At 49.2% G+C, this 8,012-nt stretch overlaps 2 protein-coding genes across 2 annotated transcripts in view; one reads left to right on the top strand and one right to left on the bottom strand.

The window, feature by feature from the left end:
- RSPH14 (radial spoke head 14 homolog) overlaps positions 1-8,012 on the top strand; it is a 282,158-nt gene that overhangs the window by 92,241 nt on the left and 181,905 nt on the right. The gene's annotated exons all lie outside the window — the stretch shown is intronic.
- The window catches only part of GNAZ (G protein subunit alpha z), a 178,339-nt gene that overhangs the window by 62,744 nt on the left and 107,583 nt on the right, over positions 1-8,012 (bottom strand). The gene's annotated exons all lie outside the window — the stretch shown is intronic.

Raw genomic sequence — 8,012 nt, 5'->3', positions numbered from 1 at the left:
GCCCTGCATGAGGAGCTTATCTTCGGTACGTGTCCCACGCTGGCCCTGGTGCCTCCACTGCACTTTGCGCCCAGCTCCTCTCCAGGCAGGTGAATGGCATTAAAAAGTTTGTGTATGTCAGGTAGTCACCAGTTACAGGCCTGGGCCCTTACGTCCAGTTGACATTCACCAGCCTTCTCCAGGGGCACCGTGACCCTCAGTCAGTATAGATGGGGCCTCTTACTCTCTCGCTTTCTTCCTGCCTGCCACGACTTTGATGTTCTATTCTTAGTTGTTAACAAAAGGGAGGTGGGGTGACTATCTCGCCTCCACCCCGACTGACCATTGTTTCGCACCCCGAGCTCCGTGTCAATGAAATAAATGGAGGGAATGACAAAAAGACAACGCAGAAAGGTTTTCTTCCTTTTCCCCTTTTTCTTTATTATACGGCAAGTTGAATCTTCTCTCTAGGAGCCAGGTCTTGGACGGCCCCTTAACTTGGCTTGTCACCTTGCTGGCATTGACTCTCCGCTTTAGCCAGCAAATGGGAAGCCCTTCTTTCCTCTTGTGATTAGCAGCCATGCCTGGCTTAATTGGCAGCCCACGGAAGTTAGTAAGACAAAAACAAACAAACAGAACTGGGAAGGTGAGAGGCGGGAGAGCATCAGCTTCTTCTCTCTCCTTCTCCACTGGGTTTTAGCTTCTTTTCTTCCCCTCCTGATGCCTGGCTTGTGATGCCCCCGGTGAATGGGGTTCTTTCCTTCCCAGCTTTGCTCTCTTCCCCTCTCTTCTCTTTCTTTTTCTATATTGCGGCCGTGCCTGCCTTAATTGGCGGCCCATGGTGGGTAATTAGAACCTCCCAAAGAAAACAAACAGCCAAGCGGTGAGAGGCATCTGCCCCTTCTTCCCTCTGTCTTTTCTTCCTTTTTCCTCTTCCTGTCCTTTCTTTCTTCTTTCTCCCTCTTAGAGTGGGTTCCTCCAAGCCCCTGAGGATTGATTGGGCTCTTACCCTGCTCCCCGGCTGTCAGTCTTGGCTCCTGCATCCCTGCCGTCCATCATGCTGGCCATCTTCCCTCTTCACCTCCTCCAACACTTCTCCCAGTTCCGTGTTTGGTCCCGGATATTGCCCCAGCCATGGATTCCTGCCAATCTGCCTTACCTGACGAGGTGATAAAACTGATCTGGGGTGAACTGGAAGCTCCCGCAGTAGCATGGAGGTTCTATTCCTGCCGGTCCCATGCCTGGGGCTGAGGGAACACCCCAGGTGAATGTTCTCGTCCCTCACAGCGTGCAGCAGGATTTTTACTTGTACATGGCCATGCATGTGCGCAGCTTAGAGGGAACACTAGTAAGGTCTCCATGCTCTTTTTGAATAGGTCCCATTAGCACATCAAAAGCTATGCCAGACACTGAGGTACCAGAACCACCAAATAATATCTCAGTCACAAATGTCCCAAATCTCCTTACACTCTGTTTTTGATGTCATGTACTTAGTGGAAAAAAGCAGGCACAGAGCAGAACACTGAAATGGCCAACCCCCAAATTACAGGTTGGTGAATAGGGACATTAGCATTAATAGCATTAACAGCTCTGTTCTTTACATTTCAATTCCTACACACCCTAGGTTCCTGTAACTGCCCCTCATGTAAAAACTTGGGGTTTTAGGTTTTTTGGGGATTACCCCTGAAATCCATCAAGTGCTTTGCAGATAAAAGGAAGGCACTGAACAGAAGACTAAATGGATGAACCCTGAATTTCACCCACCCGACCCTCATAGAGACCTGACCCTCATAGACAGTTGATCCATGATCAGCCCCCCATAATGACAACCTCAGCAACAGCCACTGTGCCTGTGAGTGAGGGGTGTCCCTACTCTAGAAGGCCAAGGAGAGTGCCACAATGCTTTAGGGATGAAGGGGAAGGTGAGAGAGAGGTCACACAAGGGGAAGAAGAGCCAATGACGAACGATGGAATTTTAGTTGCTAATGCTGTGCTGTTGCTTTTGCAGGAAATTGGGGAGTGAGGACTGTGTTCCTGCGTTATTTTGGTTCTGCTTTGATTACTAACAATAAAATAAATGCTTTGGTGAAATTAAAATGAATTTTCGTCCATATCTGTCTGCTGTCATGGGAAAGGTTGTAGAGGCGTGGGTTGTCGGGGGGGAGGTAAGCCAGGCCTGTTTCAGATACACTGTACTGATGAAAAAGGAGTTGCTTAGAATGTGGGTACCGCAGGGTACAACAGTGACCAGTAATCGGGGTGCTGCACAGCGCTCATATTTCCTCTAAGCACATCCAGCATCTCGGGGGTCAGGACTTCACCTGGATGAGTAGCAGTGGTTGAGAACAAAACAAATTCAAAATCAGTCAGGCAGACTTGACTAAATGCTAAATGCCACTGCAAGCCAGAATACAACCCTCCCCACCCTTCTACAAGCCAGCAAACCCCCCACCCCCATCCTTCTACACTTCTCCTCTGACACACAGGGAACATGAAGTAAAGAATCGAACAAAGCAAATAGAAACCTTTATTTACAAAACAAATATCAACTATAATTAAACAAACCACAGAACAGCTTTTATAAGATAACAATGCATAATTACTACAACAGAGGAATTTCTTTTTACTACCATAACAATGCATGTGTCATGAAAAATATCAGTCTAAGCAATAATCATTTCTAATTAAAGACCTAGGCTCTAAGGTGGAATTTCAGAGCTTGACTGTGAACTTGTGGGTGGCAGAGGGCGGATCTGTACTGGCCTGTCCCGCTCCCAGGCAGGAGCAGGAGCACAAGCAGGAGCAGGAGCAGGAGCAGGAGCAGGATCGGGGCTGGCAGGGCCAGTGACCAGTAGGCATAGAATCATTGCTAGGAGCCCAGTCAGTATCTGCCGGTCCTCCTGGGTCTAGGAATGCCTCCTGGACTCAAAGCAATTCCTGTCGCGCTGAATGCACATAAATATGCTCATAGCCAGATGGATCTGTCTCACCATCTTGTGCAGCCTATGTTTGCAGCCCCTGAGGATGTTCATGATCCTGTCCGTGTGTGCATCGGTTATAGCCTGTGTCATCAGTGGTGGCATTGCAAGTGGAGCTGAAAATCAAGAAATATAGGAAACAGAGTGAATTAAGGATGCTCAGTGCTATAAAAAGATGCATTCAGTGAACCTTGTGAGCAGATAAGTAGCGGTCGGCTCAAAATGACCGAGAAGAGATGTCTGGCCATGGGTGGTAGCAGGCCCTGAGTGGGTGCAAACAAGTACCCACCCATTTTGGCTACCAGTCTGCCTCCCTGCCGTGCACTTCCCTGTACCTCTCTGCACTGCCTACTAACTCAAGGGGTCTTTAAAACACTGTCCTATGCCACCTTCCCTCCCCCACTTCACCTCACAGCCAAGCCTAATCGCAGTCAAGCCTAATCGCAGTTCAGGTGACAGGTGATTTAAAGGGTTCCCAGGGCTTCACATACCAAGTGTGGAGTTTGAGCTCTGCAGTCTATCGTCCTCTTTGGAAGCAGCAGATGACATGACTGGGACCCTCCCTTCATCTTCACCACTGGAGCCCCCATGAGTTGCAGCAGTAGTTGGCGATGTCTCCACAGGCGAGGACACCCCAGAGGCCTCTGTCTCTGTGTGTTCATGGTAATTCAGTATCTCCATTAGCATCTGGAGGTATCTGTAACGGGCCACATCATGCAGTGGGGTGCCCTGCTGCTGTGTTCTGTTCAACATCCCTGCGGAAAGCAGCCTGCAGCATCTTTGCCTTGATACAGCACTGGGCTGCTATCCTGTTGTGCCCCCACTCACCATTCTCCTGGAAACAGCAAGGTAGATGTGCCAGTTGGCCTGTGGGCTGCAGACAAACTGGTGTATGACATCAGGGTCCCCCAACACCCACACCAGGCTGTTTTTTGTGGTGAAGGCCCAGTTGGACCCAGACCTATGTTTCCTGGTCTGCTCCATTCTCCCCCAAACATCAGATATCTCAGATCAATAAGGGGTACCCTGGGGAGCTGTGCACTCAATTTGTAAGCCTTGAAGTGACAAGGCCAAGGAAAGTTCACTCCCCTCCCACCCTCTTGTGTCTGGGCAAAGTGTGGACAGTAGACATGGCCTGCAACTGTTACAACTTTTGGCACCAGTCAGCTAGGACATGCTGGTGCCAGGCAGGGTTAAGCCAGGGAGGGGGGCTCTGTCTGCACCAGTGGCAACTTTTTGTATGTTATGGGCATGTTTGTTCTGGACATGTTTTAGCTCTGCTAGGTCCTTTAGTCCTGTGTATGCCATGACATAGTAGCAGGCCACCAAGTGACCCATATGTGTAAAGCCACTGCTCCTAGCAGGACATCATCTGATCTTCTGAACAGTTTAGATATAAGCCAGTGGGGGAACAATTTGCTGACAGAACTCACCTGCTATTCATAAAGCAGATGCACGTAATGCTTCTGATCAGGTTCACAGAACTCCACTCGTTGGGTTTATGTAAAACCAGTGAGTAAATTAATGGCTTTAGGGGAACAATTATGCTGCACCCAGCCAAAAATGGATGTTTTAGAGGTGCAGGGCAGAGGGGCGCAGGGGTTCCTTATGGCTGTTCCCGAGCAAAGTCTGCGAATTTTTGCTGGGCATGCAAGAGCTATGCTCTGCAACTGTTACAAGTTTTGGCACCAGGCAGTGGCTTTCACCACTGACTGTTGCATGGTTTGGTGCCATTCTGTATTGTTCACCAGGGCTTCCTTCTCCCACCCTGTTCTGTCCGGGCAAAGTTTGGATATTGGTACATGCTGCCACCAGGCAGGGTCAAGCCCTGTTCACCAGGGCTCCACCTCAGTGTCATAAAGCATTCATTACACACAAATACCTGCAAATTGTAGTGACGCTTGGTGGACAAAAGGGCTCACCTCAGTCATTCAGTGAATAATAGGGGTGCACCAATAAGATTTTTTGGGCTGATACTGATGGCCAATTATTAATGAGCCATATCGGCCGATACTGATCCAATTGCCAATATGCAGCCTGGCAGCTTAGAAAGCAGTGTCCGGCTGGTAAGTCTCTTGGGGGAAAGGGGCAGAGGGGAGGGAAGGTTTGTAGGGGATGCAGATCGAGGCCCCCATGGTGAGGGAGGAAGTGGGGCTGTGGCTGGGGCAGGCACTGCACATGTGGTGTGGGGCAGGGCATGGGACAGAGCCACAAGGGGCTCACTCAGGGGGCATGGGGAGTGGGGGCAGCTCCCACTGTTGTGCGCACCCCCAGGGAGACGAGGGGCACGTGCCCCTCAGATCTGTGTGTGGGGTGAGGGCAGGCAGTTGCTGCAGGCTGGGGCTGGAGATGGCACCAAGCTCTTCCTGGGAGGGGGTTTGGGCTGGGGCTGCACTTGGGGCAGCGGCAGTGGCTCTGGGAGAGGGTCTATGAGAGGGCTATGGTGAATTCTGAGGTGGCTGTAGTCCCCCCATAGCCCCAGTCCCAGTACTACTGCCACCCACCCTGAGCACAGACCCAGCCCAACCTCCCCCACTGAAAAAAGCCTCGCGCCACCCTCGGCCCCAGCCCGCAGTGGCAGCCCGCCCTCACCCCGCATGCAGATCCAGGGAACATGTGCTCTCCATGCCTCCCTTGGGGGTGTGCTCAGTGGTGGGAGCTGCCCTTCCCCCCACATCCCTTGGATGAGCCACTTGTGGCTCCAGACTGTGCCTCTCCCCAGCTGGGCAGCGCCTACTCCAGCCCCACTCCATTCCTCACCGTGGGGGCCTTGATCTGCCCCCACCACACCCTTTCCCTCCCCTCCGCCCCTTCCCCCAACAGACTTACCAGCGAGACACTGCTCTCCAAGCTGCCGGGCTGGCTACATGCACGCTGTGGCTGCACGTGTTCATGCAGCATTTATTGGCAACATTATTGGCCACATCAGCCCCCAAAAAAGCCAACTGCCAATAATGCCAATCTTCCTTTTATTGGTGCCAATATGATATGGACCGATGTATCAGTGCACCTCTAGTGAATTACCATGTACATGTGACAGATGAATAGCTGCACCATTCCAAGCTGCGTCATCACAAACTAAACTACATCAGGATGGGGATTAGTTTATGACGATGCAACTAATTTATATCACCAAAAACTTGTGTACATGTAAAGTGAGACACCATTAAGCCACACAAAAGGGCAATTTTCATCACATGTACATACGTCATCACGTGTACAAGTGCCCCCAGAGTTTGTATTGGACCTGTTCCGGTATAGTGCTGTACATTTAAATGAGGAACAGCAGAAGTGAGAGACTTTTGATAAGGAACTGGGAGTGTTTTTCTTATCTAATGATGCAGGTTGTGTTACACAGCTCCAGCACAAGACTGATACTGGGGAAAGATGAACCCTTAAACAGCCACCATACCATTTACCAACACCAAAGGAGGAAAGCACTTTTCAGGCCAGTGAGGATCTTTATCAGAAAAGGAAAACTAAGCCTTCAGTTAGTCCTTGGGCCTTATCAGTAATTTAATTATGAAATGAAAAGTAGCACCAGCTTCTTTTTGAGCAACAGAAAATGAAGTTGCTTTAAAACAATGGGGGCTAACCTTTTTGGCAGGCATGCCACAGATGGCCCCCACACCTTCCCCAAGTGCCACTCTAATCCCCTTTCCAACTCAATCTGTGGCTCTGTTTTCTGTTGTCTTCCGTGTGCTCTCTGCTCAATCTGCTACCAGTGGTGGCCTTAGGGTTGTTGGGGCCCTGGCCAAGAGAGTAATTTGGGGCCCCTTAGAGGCTTAATTTTTATGACCTACAAGCAAGTTGGACATTTTCAATTTTAATTTCACTTTGCCCTATCCATGACACTGCAATGAAAATATCTTAATACAATATTGATAATACAAATATTCAGTGTAATTAATTTTTCATTTTTATGAAGTGTGGGGCCCTGGGAGGTCACCTGGTTTGCCCTCCCCTAAGGCTGCTACTTTGCTTTCTGCTCCCAGCTGCCTCCCCAATTTGCTGTGCCCCAAACAGAAGCTACCTGTGCTACTTGTGGCACCTGTGCTGCAGGCTTGCCACCCCAGCCTTAAAGAATTCTTATTCATTACCATAAATAGATGACATGCAGACAGGTTCAATATTGTTTTCCATCCTAGTTTTTAAAAATGGGTATTGATAAGTGAAGGTGAATCTAGAAGACAGGAGAAAACTGCTTTCACAGCAAGACAAAGCCTATGGCAATTTAAAATGATGTTTTGGGGCTTGTACAACGCATTGGCTACATTTGAAAGCTAATGAAGAGGGTATTACAGGGCATGACTCTCTTTGCTTGTTTATTATAACTAGCTGATATGCTGGGGCATGTTAAAACTATAAATAAGAACTGGTGTAATTTACATGTGGTCTGGATTTTAAAATAAAAGCCTGGCAATCTGAAACTTAGCCCAAAGATATGTGAGTTGGTTCAAAAGCAGGCTATTTACTTCTGAAATGCAATTAGTAAGGAGGGAATTTCAAATGACAAAAAGAAAATCGAGGGTGGTCAGAACTGGCCAACTCCCCAGGCAACTGCAGCTACACTAAATTTTGTAGGTCTCAGATCCTATTGCAAAGGATATATTGATAAGTTTTTCAGTTCTGCAAAACCACTCCATAGAGGGCACTGACAGATGTTTCAGTGGTGCTGACAGACATGACGGTTTGTTGTGCTACTGGCCACTGAAAGTGCTCTACAGTTGTGCATTGACAGAAGTGCACAGCTGCAGAGCACTCTAAAGATGCCCAGTTGGTGACAATCTGAACCCTCATTACATGAGGGTTCAGATGAAGGCTCTCCAAAGTGGAGTGTCTTCATTAACGTCTGTCAGTGTGGCTGGAAGCAGGGCTCGGCTAATGAAACCCAGTTGTGCTCTGTGCTTTGTCTTCAAAATGGAAGGGGGAGAAGTGAGGAGATTGAGTTTGGTCTGGGGGTTCCCCAGTCAGCACTATAGGGTGGGACAGGTGGATTGGAGCTTCCTTTCTCCTCCCCCAAGGAGATCAACCAAATCAACACCCCCCCACCCC

Source organism: Gavialis gangeticus, unplaced genomic scaffold, assembly GCF_001723915.1.
Source record: "Gavialis gangeticus isolate Ggan-Ray unplaced genomic scaffold, GavGan_comp1, whole genome shotgun sequence".
Classification (NCBI taxonomy): Eukaryota; Metazoa; Chordata; order Crocodylia; family Gavialidae; genus Gavialis; species Gavialis gangeticus.
The sequence above is the reverse complement of the archived record's forward strand: the minus strand, read 5'-3'. Positions and strand labels throughout refer to the sequence as shown.